At 40.4% G+C, this 15,173-nt stretch overlaps 1 long non-coding RNA gene across 1 annotated transcript in view; it reads left to right on the top strand.

Moving 5' to 3' along the window:
* LOC113095815 (uncharacterized) overlaps positions 1-14,965 on the top strand; it is a 30,431-nt gene extending 15,466 nt beyond the window's left edge. The window contains exons 3-4 of the long non-coding RNA XR_003288419.1: positions 14,404-14,461; positions 14,717-14,965. This is a non-coding gene — a long non-coding RNA (uncharacterized LOC113095815). The remainder of the gene's footprint in view (positions 1-14,403; positions 14,462-14,716) is intronic.
* The last annotated feature ends 208 nt before the right edge of the window (positions 14,966-15,173 follow it).

The following is a 15,173-nucleotide window of genomic DNA, read 5'->3' on the forward strand; positions in this document are numbered from 1 at the left end:
GCGAAGGTTTTGCAAAGAGGCAGAAAGGGATTACTGCTGAAATTTGCCCAGGAAAAAAACGTGTGGAAAGGTGATTCGATTTTTATAATTAATTTTTTCCATTTACTTATCTTTTTATTTTACATTTTTGTATGCTTTCAGGGAGTTCGGCTGCTAGTGCCCAAGGCTTTTTTTTTTTCATTTTGTAAAACAACATAGATTAAGGGAAATCTAATTTCGCCTTTATGGTGGACAAAAGGTCCCATTATTGGCTTACATTAGTCAAACATCACATGTAGGAGTATGAAAACCTTCCATTTAAAATCACAGACATCAATATTCAATTTAACATCCATGTGCACATCACAGATTATCATTTGAGTTCAAGTTCAAGGATGCACACATGTGAATCATGTGTTCACACATATGCATTTCAACCCACACCTTGACTCACACAGTTACTCATTAACTCAGATTCAGGTGTTTAGGTTTACTGTCTCCAGTATTGGGATTAATATGGAAAGTGGGATCTGGAGAGGGTGAATGAGAGTGCATTGGGGAACTGAAAGGAAGTATGGAGAGGTTTTAAAAAACAACTGGAAGAGGGGGTATTATATAAGCTGTATCTTTTCAGGATCACACTGATTTGACATCAGTGCTGCATTTATGCATGATTTGATTTTATAAGAGAACAAGGGGGTGCGGAAGTCAGCAGGGAGACTGTTAGAATGAGAGCCAGGTGAGACGAAGGTGGTCCAAAGTTCAGTGAAGTAGTAAGATGGAAAAAGGGACATTGGGATGTGGGCAGAATTACGGAGAGAACCTGACAACATTCATGGTGTTGTGAGAGTTAAAAAAGGGCAAGAGTCTGGAGACAAAAAAGATATAGGGCCAAATAATCTTCCTGGCAACATGCTAAAGGAGGCTCTGGTATTGCCATGGTAACGTGGCACAGGATTGTCACAGGTTTTTGGAGTGTCGCTCATCTTTTTTTCATTCTGTGCAAAAGTACAGAATCATAGAGGTACACGCAAAGGTTTTAGTTTTTTGGGGGGTGTTGTTTAAGTGGAGCTTGTGTTTGATCAACTCTCTGCAGAACACCAAAAAATATATAATTTTTAGAATTGTGGTAACAAAATAGTTTTATTTTTAATATAAAACTCTGCATTATTTTAATAGTTTTAAATATTGTTATTTTACATCTATTGTATTTAATAGAAGAAAATAAAACTAAAACGATTTTCAAGCTACCTTCTTTTGTGTTTCAAAGAAGAAAGAATATAATGAAGGTTTTAAAATGCTTTCTTGTGCCCCTCCTTATCCAATCACAAACAGGGATAGTGTTCAGGAATACCCATTTAAAACAGTTATTCTTTCTACTCTGTTTGGTGATGTTAGTGGTGAAGAAATTGCACATTTTTAGCTATCACATCAATACATAACAAATAGATAATCTCAGATTAACCTCAACTCTTTCTCTGTGAGATTCTGCACTGCATTCACCTTTCAGGCCATTTCCACATGTTCACGGGCATTTTTACAACCTGAGTCTACATGAAAATGGAAAAGCATGCTATAAAGCACTGTCAAGAGCATGCCAAGCCAGCAGGTAGCGAAATAATCTCAACCCTAAAGACTTGCCAATCAGAAGTCTGAAACAGTTTCCAGTAGGCGGAGATAACATCGCATGGTCCGACTTCACAATTTTCACTATGGCAGGAGTTTCAAAAATGTTTGGTTTCAGTGACCTGGTGCTGTGTTTTGCATGTGGACTAATGACCAAACTGCACAGGAAAAGCCTCAATCTCCTCATCATTGGATCTGTGGCACAAACTGTGGTTTATCCCTTGCCCATACACAGTGAGAGTACCCCTGGGTGCTTCAGTGGTGATCTTTGAGATCATATTTCCACAGCAAAGACTCTGGGGAGGGCGATGTCAACCTGGCAGAGATGTGGAAAGGCTGAAAAAGTGCGCTTTCTCAGTGCCACCATTTCTCAGGATGGTCTCTTGATGACACCATTGAAGAATTTGCGTAGAGATTCTCCACGGTTAAGAAATGGATAACTGTTTTGGCATAGGTCAGGTTCTACCCCTGCACTCCCAAAGCAGCACCCTCTGTTTGTCGTTGGGGATGGCCTCATGCGAGAACTAATGAGGCCCCATAACAGCCTGGGCTGTCAGTAAATCCTGAACAGCGGCCAGTCACTCGCAGGAAAGTGGGATCGCCAGCCCGTCCTCAGGATGCTAAGGACTAGTGGATATCCGATACCAATACCAGTGTTGGCATCGATACTATCGATATTTAGATCGATCCTCCCACCCCTACTAAGGACCCATGAAAGTCTTCGTAGTGAACCTGAGATGAGAGTAAAGCTCCACCTCCATGTGGGGATGGGAGTTGGATCCTGCTGGGCTCCGGCTCTCAACCACATGGAAGAGAAGTCACCAGATGGCCATTTAAAGAGATATTTCCTCCTTCCCTGATCTCACTCCCAGCATTTCTGACCCTCCCATTTGTGTGATGGCCAGGCACTAAGATTGCACATCAGAGCCTGTTCAGATCAGATTCTCTGCTTCCTCATGTTCTGATGTAACAACTCAGTGATTGAGTCAGTATGCTGCATGTTGATGAACTCTGGTTCCTGCATTTGGCAGTGACTTCTTTGACAGACCTGGCGTACAGGACACTGTGCTCCCATGAAGGACACATGTCCTCTGTCATTGTGATTTCTCTTCTGCTGAACCCTTGCCCCAGGTATGTTAAATGTAGTTCCACTGAGATGCTTGCTTAAGCCCCCCAAGTCTTACCAATTGCTCCTCAGGAACATTTGGCTCAGCTATGCGATTCAGTTTGCTAGGCATCTACCGAAGTTCAGTGGCATTCTGTTACCTCATAATGCTAACCCTCAAACACATTTTAACATGTGTCAAAAACCAAGATTGGTTCCCAGCAATAGACCTGAAGGATGCATTCTTTCATTTCTCAATCCTCAACTGCGCTTATACCATTGGAACTGATGCATATGAGATCGCTTCATATCAAAGTCCTAAGATGGGCACTGCACCGAGGCTTACATCTGGCCTTCTATCTCTTACTGTGGAGCCAACAGAGATTCAGGTATCTGTGAACCACTTGCATTGCAGTTGAACTCAATCATGTATTGGTCTCCCTCTCACGGCAGGTCATGCTCAGGGGTGAGTGGACGCTACACACCCAGCCGGTCCACCTGTTTTGGAGTCGATTCAGTCAGATGCAGATTGATCTGTTGGCCTCACGAAAATCCATTCAATGCCACAGTGGGTTCCCTACACGAGGCCCCCAGGTTTGGACACACTTGCAAACAACTGGCCCAGGCTTACTAGAATAATCGTTTTCCCCATTGAGCATCATTGTACAGTGCAAAGTAGGAATGTGCCCGAATAGTGTGTCAATATTCGGAAAGGCACAGAAAATGAATAACGCATTCTACTGAGCCACTAAAGGGATATGATTAGCCACTTGCTAGTGATAGCCTGTTACATTACAGTGCATAACATTTTAATTACCAAATAAACAGAGTAAGGAGAGATGACTAATAGGACTATGGCAAATGATTTGCAGGTCATGAGCACCACTGACAAACATCTAATCTTGTAAAATGTGTGCTAAGTACACACCCCTCTGTAGTAGGGCTGTGCAAAAAAATCAAATGCGATTTTCATGCGCATCTCATCAGTAAAGACGCTACCGTAATTAGAAGTATATCTCCAGCACGTGCATTCAGATCAGGGTTGCCAGGCTTTCACAACAAATTCTGCCCAAGTTCGTTTCCAGGAGATTCCGCAATAAAAATTGCTTCCCGTGGTAAAAATATAAGTTTTTTTGGCAGGGTTGCCTTGGTAAAATTAGCATTTTAGGGGCTAAATATCATGTTATATCACATTATCGGGGCAGAGAGAATGGGCGGCAAATAACAGATAAATGTTCCAGATGAGACGAGCAGGAGCGTGACAGAGTGGAGATATTCCTGGGGTCACACCATTTCTTGTTAATCATGAAACAAACACACTCTTCCACCTTTGGATTTACCGGCCTCGGCTGTTCTGTCCATCCATCCAAACAGAGAAGCTTTCAAACTGCATTATAGCAGTGTCTGGGACCAACAAAGGATGTTGGAGACAAACAAAGGATGTTACAGTCCCTAATGTCCCTTGTGGAAACTTATCCTGGCTCTAAGATCGTCCATCTTATTCTCCAGAGACTGGACATTAGCTAGCTAAATGCTCTGTAGAGGAGGACTGTGAGCTCTTTTCCTCAGTCTTTTGCGAATCCCAGCGCATTTCCTGTGGTGTTTCTTGATCCGTCTCCTTGGGATGTTATGCAGGCGGCCATTGTTCATCTCTGTATTCCGGAGAATCTCAGATGGCCACCATGGATTGGAGGATTAAGTGTCCTAAATGATCAGTGCAGACATTATGTGTGTTAAAAGAGAAAGCAAAAGTAAGTAAAAAAGTAAATAAAAACACAATCTAAGCGGAGCGACAATGGACGGCATCCAAACTTGGCGGCGCCATCTTGGAATGTAGACAAACTGATCTACATTCAAGATGTATGTGTCCACAACATTGTAGATTGCAGATCGATGGGGAAACACAATCTGGTTATCAGATTCTTAGGAGGTGCCCGGAAGTTGAATCCTCTGAGGCTGTGCATCATTGCCTGTTGGGATCTCTCAGTGGTCCTTTAGGACTTACAGAGAGATCTGTTTGAGCCCCTTCAGTCAGTTGGACTTAGTGCCCTCTCTATGAAGATGGCCTTCCTGAGAGTGCTCACTTATATCAAGAGGATGGGGGATCTCCAACCCCTCTCCTTTTATGGATCATGCCTGTAATTTGTGCTGGCAGACTCTCACGTTGTCCTGATACCCCGGCCTGGATACAGTATGTGCCCAAGGTTCCCACCACTTCTTTTAGAGATCAGGTGGTAAACTTGCAAGCTATCCCCCCATACGATGGGGACCATGACCTGTCTCTGTTGTGCCCAGTGTGAGCCCTACACATCTATTTGGAATGGAATTGGAGTTTCAGACTATCTGAACAGCTCTTTGTCTGCTTTGGAGGTCAGCAGAAGGGGAATGCTGTCTCCAAACAAAAGATCTCCCACTGGATTGTAGATGCAATCCTTACAGCCTTTCAGGCCAGAGGCTTACCATGCCTACTGGAAGTGAAGGCAGACTCAACCAGGAGCATTTGTGCTTTGTTAGCCTTATCAAATGGTGCCTCATTAGTGTATATTTATAGAGCTTCAGTTTGGGCTACACCTAATACATTTGTCAAATTCTACAATCTGTGAATAGAACCAGTGCCATCTAGAGTTTTGGGCCCTAGCTTTTAAAATTAGATGGATGGTAGAGTGTAGAGCTTGCATTTAGTGCCTTCACAAGGTTGTAATGTTCTCTTACATTTCAGTTCAGTTCCTTCTTATGAACCCTGTACTACCCTTCTATCACTCATGCACGGATCCCACCACAAAAATTGTATTAATTCCTATGTAGGACTCCCTTTTAATGAGTCCATAGGATTTATATCCACATGTTACTTCCCGTTCAGGTAGGATTTGTTTATTGAAGTGTTCTCTGCCCACTTTGGGAAATTAACACGTTCCCAATGTTGCAACCAGGAATTCTCAACCGTCATTTTTCATGTTTTTCTCAGAATAAAAAAAGGGTTCAGCTGGAGGTGAACTCTGCCTTATTTGCCAGCTCTCCCTGATGTAAGAAATCGAGATCATCATTCTTGGGTGTTGGAAGGTTACGAGAAGGAAAGGTGAATTTGTTTGTAGCCCCGCTTGTCAACATCTACATCCGCCTTGGACTAATTAATGCAGTTGAGCGGCTGTGGCATTTTGTATAGGGACCCCTAGTGTCGGACCGACTGAAATTCTAAATGGAAGTGATCATTCCTATCACCTTGGAGTGGGGACTTTGGAGTGAGCAGGGCACATTCATGCCATTACACAGTCATTTGTAATACACTTGGCAAAGGGAGTGACAATTTCCTCAATTTCTTCTGCTGACAGTGTTCGTCAGTAGATGTCGCTGTTTTAATGTCATAAATGTCTTTTTATTGTTGTTAGCATAACTGTAGCAAAAAAAACCCATAAATTTTATATGTTAGAAAAGTGTTTAAAATATGGTAAATTATAAAAACTAATGTGTAACACTTTTTAAAATATAAAATAAATATTTTTTATGCTGGTGTTCATCAGCAAATCTGCTGACAGACACCATGCTGTATAGTCACAGGTACATGTCAGCTAAAGATAATGAGGAAATTGTTGTTCCCTCTGCCAAATGCATTCCAAAACGACTACATAATGACACGCATGTGCCCTTCTCACTCCAAGGTGATAGGGAAGATAACGTCCATTTGGAATTTGCCCGTGAACCGTGCGGTACACAATACGCTTACCGTTACACCCCTAGTGGCCAGCTATGCAAATTTTGCTCACCAGTTTCATTGACCTTTTCTCATTGATGTCAAAGGTATCTGGGCTCCCAAGTGTAACCGCTAGTGTCTTTAGTGTTGGAAGTTCAACACAACATCTCTGTTCCCTCTATCAGGGAACAAAGGTTTCCATATGTAACCTAGATGTTTCTTAGCTTGCATTCATATCTGTAGAACCCCACAAATGGCATGCAGGAAAAAAATAGTAGGATAAATTTTGAGCACGATTTACTAATTTGTTTCATAACGCAATTTATAAATCGAGAGAACAGATTAGTAAGAAAGTGAAAGTGAAGTGGCCAATTATGCTGACCCATACTCGGAATTAGTGTTCTACATTTAACCCATCCAAAGTGCACACACACGGAGCAGTGGGCAGCAAATTTTTTTTCTGCTGCAGCACCCAGGGGATTGGTGCCTTACTCAAGGGCAGCTCAGTCGTGGTATTGAATGTGGGAGAGAGCACTGTACAATTATTTCCTCCCAACTTACAATCGCTGCCAGTACAAGACTCAAACCCGCAACCTTTTGGTTACAAGTCTGACTCTCTAACCACTAGGCCACAACTTCCCTGACTTAAATCGTGCGACTTAATAAATTGTGCGCACAATTTAGCAAATCGAAGGAACGAATAAACAAATCGAGGTAACAAAATATTAATCGTGTGAATGTTTTAGCACATTGAGGGAACGAATTGGTATCTTGCGCACAATTTATTTATTTTTTCTTGCATGTTATGTACATAGTTGGCTATGTACATATCTGTAACTACATAGAAGTACTTAGTCTAATTAGCTGAACCTATACACTCAAAGCACAAACCTCTTGAATTAATTCACACTACAGTAAAATAAATGAACAAACACCAACAAAGAAGCCAGGCTGTAGACCTAACGACCTATGCAAGTGTAGATAAACACATTTGCATTCCTTTGCATGTATGCCATGTGTGAAATGTTTGTAGTTGGCATGCAAAGTGAAACAGCTTTAACCTATGGCTCTCGTAGGCATTTGGGGTCTGTGTGTGATAATGAGAGGTCTCAGTGGAGCTACACCACTGCTTTCCTGCTGAATAAGCACTAGCTTCTCTGTTAGCAGAGAGACTCCTGCCTCTATATTGCCAGGCCTGCAGAATCAGTCTAGACTGATGGACTACAAGCTCACAGCAGTGATTTGGACAACACTCTGTACACACACACACACACATACACACACACATTTATGGGTTTTAATGTGTATTTTGATGATTTTGTAGCATTTCATTGTCATTAAATAAAGATAAGTAAGCATATTTTTCTTAAATAGTGTGTGAAGGAAATTACTGTGTGTGAGGGGATGATGATGATAAAAGAAAACATATTATCAGGGCAGCATGAATATTTTAGTAGTTGCAGAGAGTGGGTGGTTTCACCAAAAAGGACAGACTGTGTGCGTACATGTGGATGCATATGTGTGTGTGTGTGTGTGTGTGTGTGTGTATTATGTATGTGAAGCCACTAATGAGCACAGATAATGCAGGAGGCAGGGCTAAGATGGTTCAGTGCACAATATCACCAGCAGAGGGCAATAATGCCACAACAATGATTGTAAAATTATTTAGACAAGATTGTTTGCTAAATATACAAGAGTTTGTTTATGGGGTTGTTGTGTTTATTTGTGTGTATTTGCATATGTTGTGTACCTAAGGACTATTATTATATAGAGAATTTTAGGTGAGACATGAGGCCTTTATATTGGTTTTGAATACAACAGTAAACATATATTAGGAGAACTTTTACTTTTGTCATGAATGCTTTCGAATTCAAGAGATGGAGATGGAAAAAAAATATGGTTAAAGAAATAAAGTGCACCAGTTTATCTGGCAACTGAGTAATAAGGTCCTCAGCAATGTCTTTAATGGGCTTTTCACTGCATGTGCGTTGCGGTGTGAGGTAGTTGGTTGTATGGTTTCGCATTATAAACAGCCTGGAGATAACTGTACAACCTTCTAGCTTTCCCTGCGGCTGCACGTTTACGGCTATCAGAACCCACTATGACGCCTAAAGCAGCATGGGGTGAGCTCATGTGGACAGCCAGGAGCAATGATTCAATTACAGTGGTTGTGTGGTGGATATGTAAGAGATACTTTTTTTTTTAAAGATCCAGGGGGGTCCCAGATTAAACATGTGGAAATCAATGTCTTCTTTCAAATCTGAGGATAAGCAAAGTTGTCAGATGTTGAAAAATCTGATAAAGAAACCTTATGATGTAAAATGAATTATGAATATTGAAGATTCTAGGTGGCTAATCAGACATGCAAATCTGTGAGGCTCTCTTGTGTAGATGGAGAGATGTTCATCTCACCATTTGATTCTGATTTTCCATTGAAGCACAAGATGCTCTTAATGCTAATTATTTTCAAATCATGTTGGAGAACATGATCATCAGGTTTTACTCAAACCTGTGGAGTTCATGTAAACTCACTCTGAAATTCATTTTAATTGTTCACTTCAACTTTTCACACAAATTATGCTAAATATATAATTTTTAATGAGGAAAAATTACAAAACATACAAACAATGCATATCATACGATATGTCATTTTCAAAATTAACTCTGTATCACTGCATAAACTACCAAACACCTTTTATTATTCACTGGAAACATCAACACTAGGTGCTTTAAGGCAGCATGCATGTCGTGAAGTCAAATGATTTTTTGTTTGTTTGTTTGGTGGTGACTGAAGAATGCAAAAGGCACAAAAGCAGCAGCTCTTCATAGTCTGTATCAATTTTAGATCGAAAGGCAACATATTAATAAAAATGAATTTTTCACACACCAGTGGTATGAGGCATTGTTTATATATCAGCTTCATAGAAATGCTAAGAACATGTTTGTTTTGATTTATTGCTACTGGCCTGCAATTAAATTAAACTCTTATATCCAAGACTTTCAGATCTTTCCTTTAGTTTTTTTTCTCTTTATTTATTTTCTCTAATTTACTTTTTTTATTAATTTCTATCTGAAAAATGTCCTGCATTCACCTTTTTTTCGACCCAGAAACATGAAAAACTTTAACAAAGCAAAACACTTTTACTGGTTGTTTGTGTCTACACACTGGTTTGTGTTTGTGTGTTTATTTGTTTGTGCCTCGTATTTCTGCATCACCATCCAAGTCACCCCCCCCCCCCCAACCTTCCTTCTCCTCCTCCCCATCTCCCCCTGTGTGTCTGGCTGGTGGCTCAGACAGCCAGCATCCGCATTGCGTTGTAGCTCTCTTTTACTCCCCCTCTGTGTCTTTCTCTCTTTTCATTCTCTTTCTCTCTCACTCTGTCTTATTCTTCCTGTTTCACGTCCATGGGGTGGAAAAAAGGGCATGTATCGGCATATATCCTATCAGAGCTGTGCTGAGAGGTTGTTCTGTGGTCAGATGTCGATAGTTTCTGTTGTGTTGACGATTCAGTGTTCATTTCACACTCCATATTGGTTGAAATGATATGTTTTGGGGTCTGTTCGCCACTGCTGTGTGCCTGCGACAAGACTGGACCAGCTCTGCCTTCATATTCGGCTATAATTTTCATATCCTTCACACCCTTTTACTTACTGCTGTTCAAATCAGCTGCATTAACACAACTGGCATGAGGTATAATAGAATTCAAGTCTTGAAGGTGGTGTGTTTGTGCTTACAAACACCTGCTTGTGCATTTAAACTTGAATGTGCCCTGTGGCTGGGTGAATTTGTATGAGAAAACCAGAGCAAGTTGTTACACCAAGATCTTGTCTCAATCAATCTATAGGTTTGAGTGAAAAATCCAATTACACAAATTTGTGTTTTTATGTGGACTGGTTATCAAAGATTTTGTTTATTTATTTAGCCAATGGTACAATGTTCGCTTATCTATTTGAAAGGTACATTTAAAGTTTTGTCTATTTCATACGTTTTTACTATTAAAATGTTGCTGAATAGGCTGTTTAATGGCAAGTTTCACTGTGATAACAACTTGCCTCACTATGTCTGCCATTAAAAAAATGTCAGCCCTTCTGATGAACCGAAAAAATTTTGCCCGGTTTATAACATTGGAAATATTCTATTATTTCTATGTATTCATCCCTTTTAATATATACACTACCTGTCAGTCATATTTTTTCAAAAGAAATGAATAGGCTTACTTTTATTCAGCAAGGACAAATTGCTTTATTCAGTTTCCACAAAAATATTTTCTTTTTTCAGCATTGATTACATTTTTTTTCAGCTCCAGATCAGAGCATGAGAATGATTTCTGAAGGATCTAGTGACACTGAAATTACAAGAATAAATTACATTTTCAAATATTTTAAAGCATAAAATATATATATTAGAAATACAAATTTGTTATTTTAATTGTAATAATATTTCACAATATTAATGTATTTACTGTATTTTTTATCAAATAAATGCAGACTTAGTGAGCACAAGAGCCTTCCTTCAAAAACAAGTTAAAAACATCTTACTGACCCCAAACTCTGTGTGTATACTGTACATACAGTAAATGGGCAAAACCTACCCATACATAAATAGTTAAAACAACAGTTGTCTAGAATGACAACTAGCCCCAGTCTTGAGTGGAAATTTTCCTGACATTTTTTTTTTATCGTCTTGTGTCTCGAGGAAGCGGATGCCTTGGCACGTGATGAGCGGTTCAATTGACAGTGACTTAGAAGTGTGGCCATCCGGGCCCTGAAATGGGGAGACCTGCACTGAACACGGTGACGTCATTCCTTCAGGGAGGAACTCAGTGCTTTGTCTCAATGTCCTCCCTTACTGCAGACATGCAGCAGCACACAGCACAAAATAGAAGCATCCATCCAAACCAAGACAGAAAGCAGTCCAGATAAAAAAGGTGATAAAAGCGATACACGACTTGCATTAGAATATAAAAAGGTGGATGAAGACAGAGGGGTATATATATATAGAGAGAGAGATAATAATTAAGTTAATTTATGAGTGCATAGACACATAGAAATGAACAAGAGCAACGAGCAGATAAAGCTCAAGCTTTTGCAAATAACTGCCAGACTGCCTGCAGTCAGCAGCACTAATAACAGCTGTTGCCATCCCTCTGAGATGTGGAAATGGATGTTATTAAGCATTCCCTTTGAATAAGCTGCTGTAAAGCTAATGTATAGCTGATCCATACTTGTGCACCCTTTTTTAAGTTGGCTCTTTCATGTTCCTGCGCATCGCCGTCTGAACATCTTTATCCCAGTCTGTACTAAATATGCTGTCTGCAGCAGACATTTTGGCTCCAGTATAAGGGACTTTCATACCCGCTTGTTGCGATGGCACGGAAAGGGGCTATAGCTATATAGATATATATAGCTATAGCTCTTCCTCGCTGATTTTTGCACCTATCTTCGTCTTTGTTACTGTTCGCTCTCAAAGCGAAATGAGTAGCCTCCCCCACTCACTGTACCAGCATGTCATAAATCATATTTAAAAGGCTACACCTCCACTGAGGCTGTGGGACTGGAGTGCGACTGGCTAAAGAGGCCATGCGAGGACAATACAGCATTTAGTCATAGAAATTAGAGTTTTATATGCAGCTGGAATTGTTTCAAACTTTTGATTTGTCCAGCAAACTGTTGATATGGTTTGATTTTGCCATTGTGTAAAAATGTTGTACACTTTTTAAACACATATGCACCAGTGCATTTCTGTGACACATGACCTTAATAAAGTATAATTTGACAAAGGATACTGAATATACATAATGCATGTTACGTTAAGTGAAGAATAAGTGTTTTACGCACAGTATCTCTGATGATTTTATTTCTTTTTTTTGTTTTTGTTCACGACGAAATGTAAATTCTGTCACGTCACTCCAAACCTTTTTGACTTTCTTTGTTCTACAAATCACACACCAAGGCATTTTGAAGCATGTTTTTGTCCATACATTAAAAGTGAATGGCGTCCAAAACACGGACTTTCATTAAATTGCTGTTCTTTTGAGGTTTCTATGTGTCAAAGAATCCTGAGAAAAAATGACCACAGTTCCCACATTGAAAGTCAGTGGGGTCCAAAACAACACTGAACCCAAGTAACTTTTTTATTAAATATTAACAAAAAATAGTGTTCTGCAGAAGAAAGAAGGTCATGAAATTTGGGTGAGTAAATAAGGACAGAGTTATCTATTTTTGCACAAAGTATCCTTTTAATGTCCATTTTAACCTGCTGTGAGTTTATTCAAATGCACAGAGCACGATGCTTCTGGTGCTGAAAAATCTATGTAGTAGCCTATAGTGTGCGAACACGTTAGTGCACAAGTAGCTATAGGCGATTTGCTGCACTGGTGAAGCTGCAGCATGTCAGGAAGACAGAGCGTAATCTGATGAAGCGTACCCGCGGATTGATTAACAGAAGATTGCAGCAAACGCGGGGAGTAATATTTTCCAGCGCTTTATCATTTTGCTAGCCTGATGCTCAGTGGCTTCTCTCACCCAGTTTCAGATTCTGACCCTCCCCCTTCGTTTCCCAATCCTTCCGACTCTCAGCTCTTTTCTCTTCTCCCCTTTGCCCCCTCCCTGCTCCCTCTGTCTCTCACACACATTTCCTCTCTCAGACGCATGCATACACGAGTGCACAGACTGCGAAGGGGGGGGGGGGGGTTAACAGAGACACGATGCCTGAAAAAATGTGAGCGAGGGAAAGAGAGAGAGCAAGAGAATGGGGTTGTTGTAGGCTAGGGAGGGAATGAGGGAGAAAAAAAAGCAGGAGAGTTTGAGATTGGGGACAAGGGATGTGAGTGCATGAGATGCTGAGGAGAGACAGAGTGATGGAAGACTCAGAGGCAAAGGCAGAAAATGTGTGTGTGTGCATGTGTGTGCGTGTGTGTATGTCTGACAGGGAGGACACAGTCTGAGGGGCTCGTGGACTGCTGTAAGGGAGGTAGGTTATGTGCTACATATGGGATCAGCGTGATTGTCTTTGCTCTACCTGCCTGTGGGCTCATTGTCTGTATGTCTGACTGGCTGTTTTTCTCTTTCCAGAGAAAAAGGGAAAGATGACCAGCCACGTAGATTGGACCTACAGAGAGTGGAAAGGAAGGACGTTTTCCGTTTTCTTTCACTTTTTCTTTGTCTCATCAGGTTTAACTTTTCCGAGTCCGACATGTTTCAGCATCCTTCATGCTGTATGTGAACTGTTTTTTTGTTTAGTATGTGTAGTTTTCGACAGACTTTTTTTATGTCGACATGCACTTTTTGTTACCACAAAGGTAGACATTGTCAAAGTCTGCATGTTCCAGATGCCACGATAAGGTAGTACATCTCCGTTTTGGATTTTTGCCATTTGCCTCTGCTACATCACTGCGCTTTTTGCCACAGCAGAGGCTTGTATTTGTCGTAGACAGTTTATTGTGATGCCTGAGATTGACACACCTGTGCACATGCATGTATACGAGACGGATAATCATTCTCAAATGCTGAGATGGAGAGATGTTTTGAGATACACTTGTTTGGTTTATCAAAAGTTTTTTTTTTTTTTTTTTGTGTGTGTGTTTGTCTGTGTTTTTTTTAAAAAGACAATAGAACTGTTGGTCCAACTACTGCAGTCATTTTCATAATTCATGACGGTGTGATGTTTGAGAAATATTTTAGCGTCATAGTATTTTCGAGTCAAGTATTGCATGTCTACAACACATGAACATCTTAATCGGTTGGTCAACTTGCACATTTTTGGTAATAGTCATGGAAAAGATTTAGACAGTTTGCTGTCTCTACTCACTCAGTCACTGTGTCAGTTGTAACAGCTGTCTACCAAGAAGGGGCACTATTGCACCATTTCACCTTCAGGTCCCCATTTGCAGTATGTGCACAAATGTAACATAAATCCATCTAATAATAAGTGTTTTTCACTTATTTAGCATCTTTAAATATTTTAATTAGATATATTTATATTTGTTTTGTTTTATTTTCACAGGTTTCAACCAAACTCCTGGATATTTGGGGAAAATTGGATTACTTCCCGATACTGTGCTGTAGGTATTCCATTTTGCCCTGTCCTCATGTTACCTGATGGTAGCTGAAATAGTTGAATTGTCAACATGTTTCTAGCTATTTCTGTTGGTTCATTTATGGCTTTTTATTTAGTAATTTACTAAGAATTACTTTACACTGTAAGTTAGTTTTATCTGATGATAGTTTTCTCCTGATATTTATGTAATATCGTGGAGAAACCCTGTACTATTGTCTCAGGAGTCAGCTAATGTGTCTTTGATTTTCCGTAAGAAAAGCTCCTGAAGCAGATGAGGTTTTACTGAAGCTCCTGGTTGAATCGTGCGGAGGATAATGCCATGGCTTACAGCCTCTGCGGTGGAACATATTGCAGTAAAAGTACCCATCAACAACACCCCATGGTTTTATTATGACTGACACAACACAGTTTGGTGCAAACATTATGTGTTTACTGCTCTCTCTGCACCTTCACAGCCTGAAGGAGGTGAGGGTGAAAATCTGAACAGCGCAATGCAGTCAGAGCCCTTTTTCCAAGCGCTTTCAATGAGGTTTTGAAGATATTAGAACGAAAGAATGAAGTAGTTGTGCGTTTTTAATTCCAGAAACAGGGACCTATAGTTTTTTCACAGTATGTCTCTTTGTCCCTGAGACCCTTAACCTGTGAGGTCAAACTAGGTCACAGGTGAGGTCCTCAGGAACAAGGCCGCATGCGCCATCATCCCAAAAAGTCAAACC

The sequence above is a fragment of the Carassius auratus genome, unplaced genomic scaffold, assembly GCF_003368295.1.
Source record: "Carassius auratus strain Wakin unplaced genomic scaffold, ASM336829v1 scaf_tig00215795, whole genome shotgun sequence".
Classification (NCBI taxonomy): domain Eukaryota; kingdom Metazoa; phylum Chordata; class Actinopteri; order Cypriniformes; family Cyprinidae; genus Carassius; species Carassius auratus.